This window comes from Aedes aegypti, chromosome 2 (assembly GCF_002204515.2).
Source record: "Aedes aegypti strain LVP_AGWG chromosome 2, AaegL5.0 Primary Assembly, whole genome shotgun sequence".
Classification (NCBI taxonomy): domain Eukaryota; kingdom Metazoa; phylum Arthropoda; class Insecta; order Diptera; family Culicidae; genus Aedes; species Aedes aegypti.
The window spans coordinates 12,772,103-12,787,993 of record NC_035108.1 but is presented as its reverse complement, the minus strand read 5'-3'; the positions used below and the strand labels follow the sequence as shown (position 1 = coordinate 12,787,993).

Genomic DNA, 15,891 nt, shown 5'->3' with positions numbered 1-15,891 from the left:
ATCCTAGTTGTGGGTTCGAATCCTGATTCCAACAACAAAAAATCATTAAGCTGGTAAAGAAAACCATTGAAAGGTAGTCAATTGATTCATTGTTTTGTTTATTTTTAACGCAAGCCCTAAACATACATTATTTTAAGCTAATATACATCATGAATTCTAAATATACAAACATAAATGCATTAGTAGGGCTTGTGCATTAAAACTGCTTTACCAAGTATTGCATTAATTTAGTTGTGGGGCCCTTTCCCACTTTAATTGTTCTTCATAAAGCTCTTAAAGGTTATGTCACTTTAAAACAAAAATCTGATAGCACACTATAGAGCAAACATAAAGTATTCATATATAGCTTCGTTATTACTTGGTGTAGTATCCACGCTAGATCCACACGGCTTTCGGCCGATTCTGCCATCAGCCGAATTCACCTACGGCTGAAAATTGCACTGCCGTTTGCAGCTACAACTTTCCGCTATAACAATATTCACTAAACTGAGGATTTTATCATTCGACACGCATCCAAAGTCTTCAGCGCGCTTTTTTTCGAGATCCCTAGTTGTCAATTCTGACACGCTCAAATGGAACATACACGATTGAGTCAAATATACCCACTCATATCAAGCATGCACGCTCAAATGAAATATGCACGCTCAAATGAAACATGCACGCTCATATAAAAGAAATAAATATTTTTCTACACCAACTCTAGCTACCACACTTGGGTATCGACTATTTTCCGCCCTCGCATCACTGTACAGCGCCACACTACTAAAATTGTGGTTTCAAAACGTCGCACGTTGCGGCAAGTCGTGAATATGTTGTGCACTGTTCGATTTGGAGGCGGTGCGACAATAAATTGTTGAGGGTGTAGTATGCATAATCAATTCAAGATCTTGCAATTTCTCATAACCCTCAACAATCTTAATTTTAACAAATTGACACATATAGGGCTCTACACAAAAATCAATCTCTCTCTTTCACCCCTCCATGAAATTTGTAAACAACAAGGCCAGTAAACGTCAAAATGCCATACAAAACCAAAATAATGCACAGCCCCATTGAGTTGTTCGGTAATCCAATACGCGTTTATGCACAAAAGGTCGAAAGACAAAAGGTTGAAAGGACAAAAGGTCGAAAGACAAAAGGTCAAAAAGACAAACGGTCGAAAATGGTTTGCTTGGTGGGACATTTTTTCTTCATTGAAAACCAATTTTCGACCTTTTGTCCCTTCTCTTTTGTTCTTCGACCTTTTTTCCTTTCGACCTTTTGTCTTTTAGCAAATATTTTGTCAAAGTCCTTAGAATTCACAAATAAGTTTTAATAATTCTGCAATTTTCCCTATCCAGCCAACTGTCCGATTTCGTTAATCATACTTTTCCGAACGACCTCAGAAAAATATCTGATTTTTCAAAATTAATCAATATTGTAATGGAAAGTTATAGAATAACTGACATCAAGATTATATCATATACCTAACTTGTAAAAAATTTCTTTATAATTCTCTCTAAAAAAATCTTGATGGCATTTTTGTAGGTCACTGTAAATAGATTGGATGCTTTCATAGATTTTTTTGTAATTCGTAATTCTCGAAAAAAAAAATTCTGAAAAAGGGAGCGAACCCCGAAAATCTGCACAATAAACATGGTAGATATTTGTGGATGACTCTCTGAAAATATTTGCATAGAATTGTGGAGGAAATTTAGGTTAATTTTTTGGAGCTATTTCTAAAAAAACATTAGGGGAATCCCATTGGAAAATTATTTAATCATTCATTATTTAATCATACAGTATTGGACAATACATTTGCAACTTTTTTTTCATACAAAATGACCCATTTAAGAAGGTGAGTGATTAATGAAACGATTGGTATGAAACTTAGCGCATCAGACATACTTGAATTTCTATTCATATTTTTGAGTGCTTTTCCAACAACAGTTCAAGAGCAATAACGGGTTGATCAGAGTGCATTTTGGAACAAATTTAAATAATGGCATAACTCAAAAAATAGACGGAAAAGTTCTATGGTATCTTTAGCAAAGTTGTAGACGAGATAAACAAGTTTGCCGAAGACAGTTTTTTGTAGAGCTTTTATTTTTCCAGATATTGTTCGTTTAGTTAAAGTATAGATTCTCGTGCACATTTTTAACGTGGAAAAATAAATACTCACACGTCAGTTTATATGGCACTTTCATAGAAGCACGCACCTTGCATTCAATGTACAATCCAACATAATGCGTTACATGTGCGTTACTTGTTGGTTTTGTTAGCTACGACACCATCCAAAATATGGCAAACATTGTGGGATAATATTTTGGTGTGACAAAATTATTTAGCTGTGAGTCTATCAGAGGGCAAAATACCCAAATATATAGTTTATAATTTTTCTTCAAGAATTTCACTTTAGTCAAATTGTTATTGAAAGTCGTGATTGAAAAAATCGCTTAAAAATATATGTTAAAATATGTTTAAGAGATATAACTAATAATGTCTAATCTCCTGTGAAAATTTCATTCAAATCGGTCCAAAAATAACAAAGATCTAGCATACCAAAGTTGATCATTTTGTATGGAAAATCGAAAAAGTTGCAAACTTATTGTCCAGTACTGTGATTTCAAAATTGTATAAACTGAAAAGCCTTCATTATTAACAAATTATGTATAAATTCCTTATATTAGTCACAAATTTTTGCTTCATACATATACATATTCTTTCAAAAGCGATAAAAAAAATCCGAGCATCTAAAATTATCTTCACACTGTCCCATTTGATCTAATCATTCTATTTCCATATTTGATAGCATATACAGTGCTGTTCTGAATAATAGCAGCGCATGTCGATTTTCATACAAAATGCTCAACTTTGACATGCTGTAGTTTTGTTCCCTTTCAAGCAATCGAGCTGAAATTTTCTCCACAGAACTACAAATATGATCAATTTTCTAACTACAAAATTTCGAAAAGTGAGACACTAGGTGAAATTTTTCGAAAAAATAGCAGTTTTTCATTTTAAAATTTTTCTTCTACAATAACTTTAAACATTTTCGGTTTAGGTGTAGGTTTGATAAGTAGGAGGAGATTGTTCCAATGGTAAGTGATATATAATTTAAAACTATAATGTCAAGCCGAAATTCAAATTTTTAAAACTGCTATTTTTTCGAACAATTTCACCTAGTATCTCACTTTCCGGCAGGGGCTTAGAAAATTTTGAAATTTTGTGTTTACAAAATTGGGCATATTTGTAGTTCTGTGGAGAAAATTTCAACTCGATTGCTTGAAAGGGAACAAAACTACAGCATGTCAAAGTTGAGCATTTTGTATGAAAATCGACATGCGCTGCTATTATTCAGAACAGCACTGTATATTTATGACACTGTTAAATGTTTTTTTTTTTTGCAATTTCTAATCGTAATAGGCTGGCTTTCATCATGCCAATCTGTCATGAAACGGCCTACTTTCCTGCACTGAAGTATGCAGTGCGGGAATAGTCATTACGCAACTTAAACCAGCGCTGTAATGATTCATTACGCAACTGTTTTGAGCTGCGTAATGAATCATCACACAACAATTTTAAAGAAATTGTAAAATAATGGTTAATGCATTCCGATATAATTTCTGATACCCTCAAGTGGTCTTCTACGAAATTGCAAAAACTGTTGTACGTAACTCGTTGCAAAACTCGATTTTTACAACTCTCGTCGAAAGTAACCTACTCGGCAAGTCTCGTAGAATAAATTTACGACTCGTGCTCAAAAATCATCATTCTGCAACTTGTTCCGTAAACTACTATTACCTATTCACTCAGAGTTCTGAAACGATTATAGATTTATTAGCAGTCCTTTAACAGTCTCATTTTGATTGATAAACTTTTTGAAGTCATAAGCCATCAACAATTTAGCAATAAAATAAGCATTTGGCTTATTTCAGTCCCTATTTGCCTAACTATTCTGCTTTGTATTTCCTTTGTCACCAATGATTCTGAAAGTATCTCAGAGTTTAATAATTTTCCTCCCGGAAGTCCCAACCTTGGAACAGGTGGGTTAATCTTGAATTATTTCATAAAAAGTCTGAGAATTTAGATAAAATAATATTTCGGAATAGTAATCGATGATTTTCACCGTAATCTCAACAGCAGAAATGTACGATGAAATAAATTAACAGAGTACGGTAAATTTTTACAATTTTCGGTATTATTTCACCGGAATCCGTTAAATTTCGACGGAATTACGGTGTTTTATTTTACCGAACTATTCAGCTGTTGGGATTATGGTGAAATTCACGGATTACGGTAAAATAATAAAAGTGTGTGGCCTTAATTACAAAAATAGTAGCCATTTATAAAAATGCGATTCGCATAGAGATTTGAGGTCGAATTCGATTTCTACTATAACTAGGCTGTCAAGGTTAAGTGAAGAACTGTTTAAGACTTCATCAAAAAGTGTTCGTAGAACATATTGATTGTAAACGTTTGAAAAACGCTAAAATCGCATCAATTTTAAGTATCCGAATACTAAATCTCAAATGTTCTCGATTCCAATGAAAATATATTTAACATGAAGTTCGACGATTGTTTTTAACGGCTAGATGGTTTAACTTGTTTAAAATGTTTTTGGCACTGCAAAGTATCAGTCCTGAAAGCGCGGAGGCAAAAAAGCGTAGGCAAGAATAGTTAGTTTAGATAGCTCTAAAACAAGCTTTTGTATGATTAAGCTTTTTTAGCTTCACATCACAGTGCCACACGAACAAACCGCGACGCATGCACCATAGAGGACGTTAGCGTTAGCGTTAGCGTAGTTACGGTATACTTCGTAGATTGGATACTAGCAACATTCATGTTTCTTTCTAATAATCTCATCCTGACTACTTTCAGGAACAAGGCAGGGGAGTATACCTTGTTCAAATCATAAACAAGAATACTAAAAGCATGAATATCACTATTCCCGGCCACGCCCATCATTACCGTAACTTGGGATAGGGGAAGGAAATGTTGATGTAGCACTTACTTAATGAGAGGCCACCGACTCAGCGACACCCTCATAAGTGCTACGGAGTTGGAGGTTGGGGAAGGTATATTGTCAGGATTTGCCTAGAAAGCTGGCGATAGACCATAAACATTTGTTATTTAAGTGTTTTTAATTTAATCTTTGAATGCCGGCAATCAAAAAAGAAAACAATAGTTCATTTATAGTATAAATAGTATTTCGCGAAATGCTTGTCGATTGTGCAGTAATTTTTTTTGCTCAATAGCCAGTAAAAAGCAAAACCGATCCCTCCAGAGTCATCGGATCGTATAACGACACGCGTAAAAAAAAAATCTCCGTCAACGAAAACACGCGCGAAACCGTGAGCAAAACCTATCTGACGACGCAAAATCGAACTGTCCTGCTTGGGCTTCACGAAGCACTACCCAGCAAGACGCTCCAAAACAGGGAAAAAAAATCTCCAGCGACGAAAACATGCGCGAAACCGCGAGCAAAATCTATTGGACGACGCTCAAAAATAAGAAAAAAAAATCTCCAGCGACGCAAACACGCGCGAAATTGTGAGCAAAATCTATCGGACCCAGACACCATCGTATTTAAAATGTGACACAAATTCACGTCACTTGGCTCGCTTCTTTTATGTGCATCCAAAAGACGTAAAATCGCATGATTTTTTTCGGAGTGTGTAGCTTTCACATTCATCTTGCTGAACTGATTAACAAGGCAAATTGATCATTGGGGCGAAGTTAATCAGGTCGGTACCGTAAAACGGGGTAACTTTGATAATGCGGGTAACTTTGATAATGCGAGACTCTCAACATACTAAACAAAATAACAAAGTTCCTGTTAATCTGTTAAGCAAAACGAATGTAAAAGTGAAGAGTATTAGTATGACACTTCATGTTAAAGCTATTTCCGTTGGAATCAAGTACATTTGAGGATTTATATGCAAATATGGAAAATTTATAAGATTTTAGCAATTTTGAAATGCTCTCAAACAATCTGTTCTACGATCACTATTTGATGAAGTCATAATGAATTCGTCACTTATACTTGATAGCCTAGTTATAGTAGAACTCGAATTCGGTCTCAAAACTCTTAGCGAATACTATTTTTACAAACTGGGACCATTTTTGTAATCTAAGTCAGAAATTTCCATATAGCGTTAAACGCCTAAAGATATGCAACGCCCTACAAATGTTCTGTAATTCATTCTATTTTGTTCGAGTGATGCTCCATTATCATAGTTACCCCAAAACAGAAAACCGACTTTCGATTAAAGGAAAAATTATATATCCATTAAGAATAAATCTTTTGGAAATCTATCAACTATCAATCGATAATTAGGATACCAGTACTTGTTTTAAAAATATGAATTAAAATTCTTTGAAACAGCATGCATAAATATTCAAGTTTTCTTCGAAAAAACTATCAAAGTTACCCCGTTTTACGGTACCAAAAAACATTCCCTCCCAAAGATGTTGAAATTTTCGTTGTCACTAGTTTATAAATGCTTAATTATGATTTTGAACTATTTCATTTTTATTAGGGTCAGTTTTGTATCGAAATATTCGCAGTTTATGGAAGTGTAAGCAATACAGTTGAAAATATCGGTGCTAAACAATCCACTGATGTTATGCCTACATGTTAACTTTAAGTGTTTAAATGGTTGTGTAAGCTGAAGATTGATCTACTAAACTCATTTTTGATACCTTACAGCATAGCAAATATAGTTGTTTGCTCATAAAACCGTTTATTCTCGTATAATGTGCTTATTTCAGGGGAAATTGCCTACATTTAGGCATATCAAGCAGATAATCAAAGTTTAATTTTGCAATAAAATGATCAAATACTCGAGTTGTACGGATTTTGACATCATTTTCAGTTTCAGGAGACTCAAATCAAGTAAATAGGGATTTTTTTATTCTTAAACCAGCTTTGTGTTACGGTGATCATTAATCATTATTTGATAATTTTCGAAAGCATGATAGTTCACAGAAAAATGTGTTCACTGTATTCTATTCTCCAACCGAAACATATTTCGTCGAAAAAATTTCAGTTTTGAACAGAAAAAACTGCTGTTTAAGTTTCGATGATGGCGATATTTACGATGACTGATCGTTGAATGTCCGAATGGCACAAGTCCAAAAGACACATGCCCGAATGCCATAATCCCGAATGTAACATTAGGTGAATGCCGCTAGCCCGAATGATGAACAAAATCTTTTTGACTGTATTGTAAATTTTAACATTGACAGAAGGCTTTAGGCACCATGAGCTAAACCAACCTAAAGAACTAGCTAAAATCGTTCATTCTTTGAAACATAGTGCAATTCAAGTTCCTCATAATCGGACTATTTTCGTTCGGGCTTGCTAACTAAAGTTAGTTGAACCTAAGAAACCAACATCAATAATGCGAAGTATCCAAGAGTAGACAGTTGAGTGTTATTCACTCCTGACAACCTTTCGCCAGGCTTTGCACGTAATAACTCTCAGGTGTCGTGCTTGTCGGACCTCCAACAACTTAAAAACCTCCCGAAGTACAGGAATCGTTGAAAAGCTGCCTGTTTAGCTAATTGTTATAACTTTTTCCCACCAAATAGTCCCTTCGTGCCATAATTTTCCGAACCCCACACACCAGACACGAACCTTAGCGGACCCACGGAAACCATTTGCATTAGCACATCTTAATTATTCATCATGCTTGGCGTCTCGAATCGTTAGTATTTTTTTCCACGCCACCAACAAAAGTTTTGCTTCCTTGCAATCACGCCGCTTCCCTTCCGCGGTTATTCTGCGACAAGGTACTGTTTCTTTATTTTTACTTTTATTGCCCCGGATAATGAGCTCGTAGCACAGACCCACCCAATTACGAATGTTATATATTTCTGCTTATCTTAACAACTCGTAATAGCGCGCGCACACACAGCCAGGCCACCCATTGGCAGAACGCTCCGAAGATGACAAAATTTTACCTCAGCATCTCTCTAGCCCAGCTTGAGACAAATATGGTTTCGGCGATCTTCGTCGTCGTTGTCGTTGGTTGACGGGGGAATAAACCGTGTTATGACTGTGCTAAATGTTTGCGCAATTAGTTTTAATATGTTTTCTCTTCCATCTTGGAGACGAAACGTTGCGTTGGGGAATTGCCATTGCTACTACGTAGTTCCCTCTGTTATAGTCAATTGAATGATGTTACTTTTTACTAACGATTCATCTTTCTCTTGTTCTACAGGTCCGATGAGGTGGAACATCTTTTAATTGAGAGGTGAGAAACGTAACATTAAATATCGGTTTGTTATGGATTTTAGAATATCGTACTTAAATTTCGATTGATTGACTTGCGATAGATGTTTCAACGATGTGTTTATTCGATTGCTTCAAACATAATTCGATACTTCAACATTGAGTCCAAGTATTGCTAAACAACTTCCTTTTTTCAATTTCAAATTTGCATCACATAACTGAAGCAATCATAACATTTTTGATTTTAGAAGATTCGAATCTAAAAGTTCTGAAATCTCTGCAGCTTCCGGCATAGATTGATTCAGATATTATTTTATATCGTCTAAAATCCAACCAGATATTCCTTCACAAGCACTTCTAAACTAATTCTCTAGAAATTTCGTCAAAGATCCAATAAATACTTCCGGAAATTTCACCAGTATTTTCATAAACAATTTTGAAGCTTCACTGATCCTATTATGTCCTACGGAAACTACAACGCAAATCTTAGTTTGATATTCGCGGTAATGAATACACTGATTGTCTCCGGTGATTGACACTATATGGTTATTGCAGGTTGGGCTAAAACGAGTCCCACAAATCATCGGCAAGCACAAATTAAGCATCACTAACACTATCGCTTAAACAGACATATGATTCATCTCGTAAGCTCGTAAGCGTCAAAAATAACCATCTTGCAACCAATTAACACTAAAATATGGACACTTAAAAGTGCTAATTCGGTCCGAGGCCAGACCAAATTTCCTCGCGAAAGAATGTCCATCATCCCCGTATTTGGACGGAATCGTCTGCGTGCTGAAAGCTAACTTTTCACTTTTAATTTTTTTGCTCCCCAATGGCAACGAACCATGCTGTTGGCGGCATCTTTGGACATTCCCACTGTTGAATGGTTTTAATTTCTTAGATAAACACACATAAAATGAACGAGGAACGAGACTAAGTAGGATCGGTCGGCAATGTTCTCACAAATGGCAATTGCGCGCCACGGGACTCGCGCAAAGGGTTCTTGTCCAGAGTAATGTGCCGGCGATAAAGAGCGCGCACAGCTTTCCAGTGCTGTCCATAAAATGACAGATAATTGATACTATCCTCGCTTAACGATCTCGCGAAATGCGATTTGAGCTATGGACTGGGAAAAGGAATCGACTCTCCTGTTGGGTTCGGAAGCTGCGCAACTCTAGTTCCCACCAGATAAGAGACCGAAAACAACAATCATCTTCATTACATTCTCGTTCTAGGTCCCGAGAGGGAAAGGCTTCGTGTGCTCTGTCGTTCTTCTTCTCTAGAATGGTGGAAGATGCTTTTAATGTCTTAATATCTTCCGAGAAGTCAGGGCCTTTGCACTGTTCTGCAAGCTTTTCAGTAGCTTGGGAAGGACGGCGAGCATGTCGATGGACCGAGAGGAGAAAAAAATGTTATGAACGTTAAATCTCTTAATTAATGGCTTCATAGGGCAGTAAAAAATGTGCACGCTCCTTGATGATGTCCATCTGACTGGTGCTGGTGGGAGTAAGTCTCAGGATGATGAAATTGCCTGGACTAATCAACATTCAACGTGCGTCATTTCGACGGTGGTTTGTCAGTTCAAAAAGTTTGCTTTATGTATTTTTAATCCGACAGGCGCATGCACCTTGGCCAAACAGACGTCGGTCGGTGAACGCATCAAATGAGGAATGAGCAGATAAACACGGCATGGCTTCCCATCATTCATCAACGCGCTACCGGATGATGGCTTTGAGATGATAAATTAACTGCCAGTAATAACGTATGATTGTTTATCTGTCAAAGAATGGATAGGTTTCTATGGTACGATACTAAAAAAATATATTGTCATGTTTTGGTTTTAAAAATATTCCGGAAACTAATTAAGACATCCTCTACAAAGGCGCGACCACGATCAAAACAGTGGGTAGGACAAACGATAGCAATATAGTAGAAATTTAACCATTAAAACTTAATAAATGACAACCAAATTTAGTAGGGTTTCGTTCTACTTCGTCGTAAGAGCTATTATTCGTCGTATCAAACTTAAAATGTTCCACTACGGTGGATATTCCAACTTAGATGCAACATAGATTCATTTTCCAAGTGTATCTTTGTGAAAGCTGTTATGGTTCGTACACTTGTGCACCAAAAATGCAATAAAACAACTACTGTATTTTGATGAATAACTTCAATTCAATTATTCACTTTGCGCTTTTTCACCAAAATCGCATGGACGAACACGATATGAGAGAAATGCTTAGGGACCAGTCACACCACTTTATGATTCAAATTCCTTCCCGTCCCCCTGTGAGACTTACTTCGCCGGGCACTTATTCTCACTATGGGAAACCATCGTACTTATTCAGTGAAGGATGTCATTCCAATCACACGCCGTAAATGTTCTATATTTCATGAAATTTTATGCAATTGTTGAGGAAACCGCGTAATATAGAGAATGTAAACAAAGATCAATCCGACGTAATGAGAAAAAAAAACTTGTGGGCATCAAAACGATTCCTTTGATTGTGTTAGTTTTGCGAGAGATGCCCATAGATCTATATACCGTTTTGACTCATATTCCGAACACTTAAGGTCAACAGTGATTTCAAATGCATCTGATAGGCGCAAATTAGCTGATATTTGAGAAAGTTTCAATTTCTTCACAAAGTCTAACTGTTAGCTGTTGGGTTGGCTGATAAAATTGTATATTTAAACTTGTTCAGTATTGTTTTTACGTAAAAGTATAGAACAACATTTTGAATCAAATGCCGAACACTGTGTTCATTCTGTCTCATATTTCGAACACCTTGATTCAAATTCCGAGCATCACCAATAAATAATATTCAAATGGATTATTTTGCAAATAAATTCATCTGAACTAGTTCTATTGGTCTCGAACTAGAGAATCATCACTACTTCTGAGGTATAAAATAGATTGGAAGACGTTTAAATTGAATTGAAATTGTCTGCCATTTCCTGGTAATTTGATGACATATTTCAGCGAAACATTTCAACCAAATCGTCATACAAAAACCGAGTGTTAGGAATATGAGTCTGTTCGGAGACTGTGAGACGAATCTAAAAACTGATTGCGACAGAAATTAAAACGATACGACGAATTGAGAATACGGCAAGATGCATTGCATTATATCCAAAAAGACGATCAAGATTTATCAAAATCTTATTGTACAATGCAAAAGCCGTTTTGCGAAAGAATTGTTAAGCACCGGTTTGTATCAGCATCATTCACTGCAATACTGGAAAAAATGCAGGTCCTCACTGATCAAAGCTTATTAGGGTTCATTCAAATATTACATAACGCAAAAATGGGCAATTTTAGACCCCCTCCTTCCTTCACGTAACAGCTTTTTTATGGGAAATTTTAAATTTTTGAATGGACCGTAACACTATGTAAGACCCCCTCTCTTCCCCTGATGCGTTACGTAATATTTGAACGATCCCTTACGATGGATACCAGCACATTACCCTATTAGATAATATAACACAATATCATTTCTGAAATCCAACCCCAAGAAAGGGGTTCTAGAACAGTTGAAATCTTCGTTTAGTTAATTACCCATACGAATATCACTAAAACAAGGTTTAGAAATTCGTATCGTATCGAAATCTGTGCTTGTTTCCGAGCGCTTTTTATTGATTTATAAATCATTTCCCTACTTCTCTATGTTACTATTTAGGAATTAAACTTTCCAATGATATCTTGACGAAACACAAATTTTCTCCCAATTTTCTCTGATTCCACTAAAAAGCAAAATAGGCTTATTAAATTTTGTCATTCTTTCCAAAGGATTCGACGATTTTATTTCCATTTATTGAGACACTCTTGGCTTCTTAGACTTTTTATGGAGAAATTGTTAAGTAGAATCATTATCGTTATCCGGATTCCAAAATTCCTAGGGATTTCAGAATTCCAAAGGAAATAAGAAAACCGAGGATGTCATAATTCTCATGGCAAATTCAGAATAATTTTACAAAAACCTCAATTCCCACCCACATTAACCATCGTAATGCCAGAATTCACAGACAAATTAAAAATTTCTACGGTATTTTTTTTTTTTCAAAATTATAGAATTCCTGACGAAAGCTCAAAGTGCCTTTCGAAATATCAAAACTCATGGAACATATATTCTTCGGAAAGCTGCTTTGGAAAGCATATGACATTTGGTCGAGAGGGCATTTGAATAGGGATCCTAAACAATATTCCACAGAAAAACATATTGTCGTTGCTTCACAGTAATTGCTTGCATTTTTAACGTTTCTTGCTAATATTTTTCTAATTCAGGCTGATTCTGCGGTTCAGATGAATGACGACAAGTTGATCTCAAATGGAAGCAATTTAACTTTTGGCACCTCAGTCGACTCTTCTCACCTCACCCGATAAAGAGAATTAACACTATTCTCTAGTTTGTTTTTTTTGCTCGAATTATTTATCAACAAATAAACATTCAAAGCCGTTGACACCGACATCATAGGAATATATTTCAGCTGGAAGTCACAACAATTTGATTCAGCATGAGTAGAAAAACGTATCATATAGATGGCATTTTTGATGCACTTCGTCATAAGCGTTTCGTATATGCAATGGTCATCAAAATTGACCCCTAGATTCAACGTATAAAAGTATATTTTATGCGAACAATGCGATGGTCCCCGCATACGCAATCAAAAAAGTTTAGAGAAAAGTGTTCTGTCCATATCTCTGTGATTAAAAATTGTGTGATTGAATTTTGTATACCAAATTTTCACTTAAAGTTGTGACATTTTTCAAAAAACACACTGAAAAAACATAGCTAATTTCCTTAGTATTGGATCGGCCAAAATTTTAAAACAAAGTGTCACAAGAATCGTAATCTTATATTCTTTAAAGAATACTCAAGATTTTTTGCGGAAAAATCTGAAAACTATTCAAAATCAGTGAAACAGTCATTTAAGTCATCGTGCAAAAGTTTGGGTTCTTTGCCTTTCGAATGCGGCTTAGAGAGTTTCAATTGAATGTGTAATCTCGGAGATATGGACTGAACACTTTTGCATGTTTTTTTAGGGGTTGAACCCAAACTTATGCACGGGAGTGTAAGTGACGTCATTGATAAGCTTGGTTTCTTATAGTGACTGACAGCATTACACTCACACTGTTGAGCCCTATTTAGCTCGCACACGCAAACTAACCCCACTATCAGATTGGTGTTAGCTCTTCCTGATAGTGGTATTGGTGAACGTGATCGAGTTGAATTGGGCTCAACAGCGTCTTGCAAAACCAATGCATATCAATGTCGATGTGCCCTTTTGAAATGTTTGTCCAGAATTATTCATAGTTATTGCAAATGTTGTTTATAAACAAAGTCAAAATCCTCTCCGCGTTTCTCTAGCATTATCATATTATCTGGTTTCACTGATACACGATTTTTTAATTTTCGCTGTTGTTTGTTCAAAATCATGAAAAGGAAAAGCAATGTAAGTTCAGTAGAGCTGTTTTGTTTTATACTTTGAATTTTCACAACATTTCGACTCCTTTTTGAAAATTTATTTGCTCCCACCAACGCTTTGCAAAAATATCAATTTACCACAACATTTCTGGGAAATATAAGCAATCACTGCATTACTTATTAGCGTTACATTATCAATCGCACTGGCGCGGTAAATGGCTGGGCATGGCGTATCATTGGTACCTCGCGTACCTGCAGGAATAAAATAGACCCCTTTGTGCGGTCCTTAGCCTCTTGCCCAGCAACTCCTATCCCTACCTCCTCGTGGTACTGGCCGGGGTACGAGTAACCTTGGGGAAGATCGGGTAACCAACCCCCGGTGGGAACTTTGGTCGTATGCTGACAGGGAAGGGGGGGTTTGCTTTTGCAAACCTGGAGCGTCTGTACTCCACGTTAGGAGCGGCTCACAACAGCGTCTGTTCCCCATGTCAGGGGCGGCTGATCATCGTCCGAGTGCCAGAGAAGGACTCTAAGCTAAACTGCGCACTATGGCCCTCCGAACATTTAGGGGGAATGGTCCTCCGGAAATCTAGGGGGTTGGTGTCAGGCCCTGCAAGCCAACCGTAAAAACACATCAGCACAGGAACGTCAACGAGAGAATACGGACCGGAACAATCGGCAAAGACCACAGCGACGAAAATGGACTAGCGATTGGAAACTCGGTACGTGGAACTGCAAATCTCTCAACTTCATTGGAAGTACTCGCATACTCTCCGATGTACTGAAGACCCGCGGTTTCGACATCGTAGCGCTGCAGGAGGTGTGCTGGACAGGAGCATTGGTGCGAACGTTTAGAGGTAATCATACCATCTACCAGAGCTGCGGCAACACACGCGAGCTGGGAACAGCTTTCATAGTGATGGGTGATATGCAAAGGCGCGTGATCGGGTGGTGGCCGATCAATGAACGAATGTGCAAGTTAAGAATCAAAGGCCGATTCTTTAACTTCAGCATAATCAACGTGCATAGCCCACACTCCGGAAGCACTGATGATGACAAGGATGCATTTTACGCGCAGCTCGAACGCGAGTACGACCGCTGCCCAAGCCACGACGTCAAGATCATCATAGGAGATTTGAACGCTCAGGTTGGCCAGGAGGAGGAGTTCAGACCGACGATTGGAAAGTTCAGCGCCCACCGGCTGACGAACGAGAACGGCCTACGACTGATAGATTTTGCCGCCTCCAAGAACATGGCCATTCGTAGCACCTATTTCCAGCACAGCCTCCCGTATCGGTACACCTGGAGATCACCTCAGCAGACAGAATCGCAAATCGACCACGTTTTGATCGATGGACGGCACTTCTCCGACATAACCGACGTCAGAACCTATCGTGGCGCCAACATTGACTCCGACCACTACCTGGTGATGGTGAAACTGCGCCCAAAACTATCCGTCATCAACAATGTACGGTACCGACGCCCGCCCCGGTACAATCTCGAGCGGCTGAAACAACCGGATGTCGCCAATGCGTACGCGCAGCATCTTGAGGCAGCGTTGCCGGATGAGGGCGAGCTCGATAGGGCCCCTCTTGAGGACTGCTGGAGGACAGTCAAAGCAGCCATTAACGACGCTGCCGAAAACGTTGTCGGATATGTGGAACGGAGCTCAAGAAACGATTGGTTCGACGAGGAGTGCCAGGAGGTTTTAGAGGAGAAGAATGCAGCGCGGGCTGCAATGCTGCAGAATGGTACGCGGCAAAACGTGGAACGATACAGACTGAAGCGGAAACAGCAAACCTGCCTATTCCGGGACAAAAAGCGCCGCCTGGAAGAGGTGGAATGCCAAGAGATGGAGTTGTTGTACCGTTCTCAAGAAACGCGGAAGTTCTATCAGAAGCTCAACACATCCCGCAAAGGCTTCGTGCCGCGAGCTGAGATGTGCCGGGATAAGGATGGGAGCATCTTGACGGACGGACGCGAGGTGATCGAAAGGTGGAAGCAGCACTACGATGAACACCTGAATGGCGCAGAGAACACAGGCACAGAAGGTCAGGACAGCGAAGGCGATGGCTACGTCAGCACAGCGGACAGCGGAAATCAACCAGCTTCCACGATGGGGGATGTTAAGGATGCCATTCAACAGCTCAAGAACAACAAAGCCGCTGGCAAGGATGGTATCGGAGCCGAACTCATCAAGATGGGCCCGGACAGGTTGGCCGCTTGTCTGCATCGGCTGATAGT

At 38.2% G+C, this 15,891-nt stretch overlaps 1 protein-coding gene across 2 annotated transcripts in view; it reads left to right on the top strand.

Annotated features, from left to right (window-relative positions):
• The window catches only part of LOC5571216, a 406,901-nt gene that overhangs the window by 348,784 nt on the left and 42,226 nt on the right, over positions 1 to 15,891 (top strand). The window contains exon 4 of one of the 2 annotated variants that reach the window (XM_021839913.1): positions 8,208 to 8,240. The exons of the other annotated variant lie outside the window; for it this stretch is intronic. The gene's annotated coding sequence lies outside the window, so the exon portion shown is untranslated. The remainder of the gene's footprint in view (positions 1 to 8,207; positions 8,241 to 15,891) is intronic. 2 annotated transcript variants of the gene reach the window in all.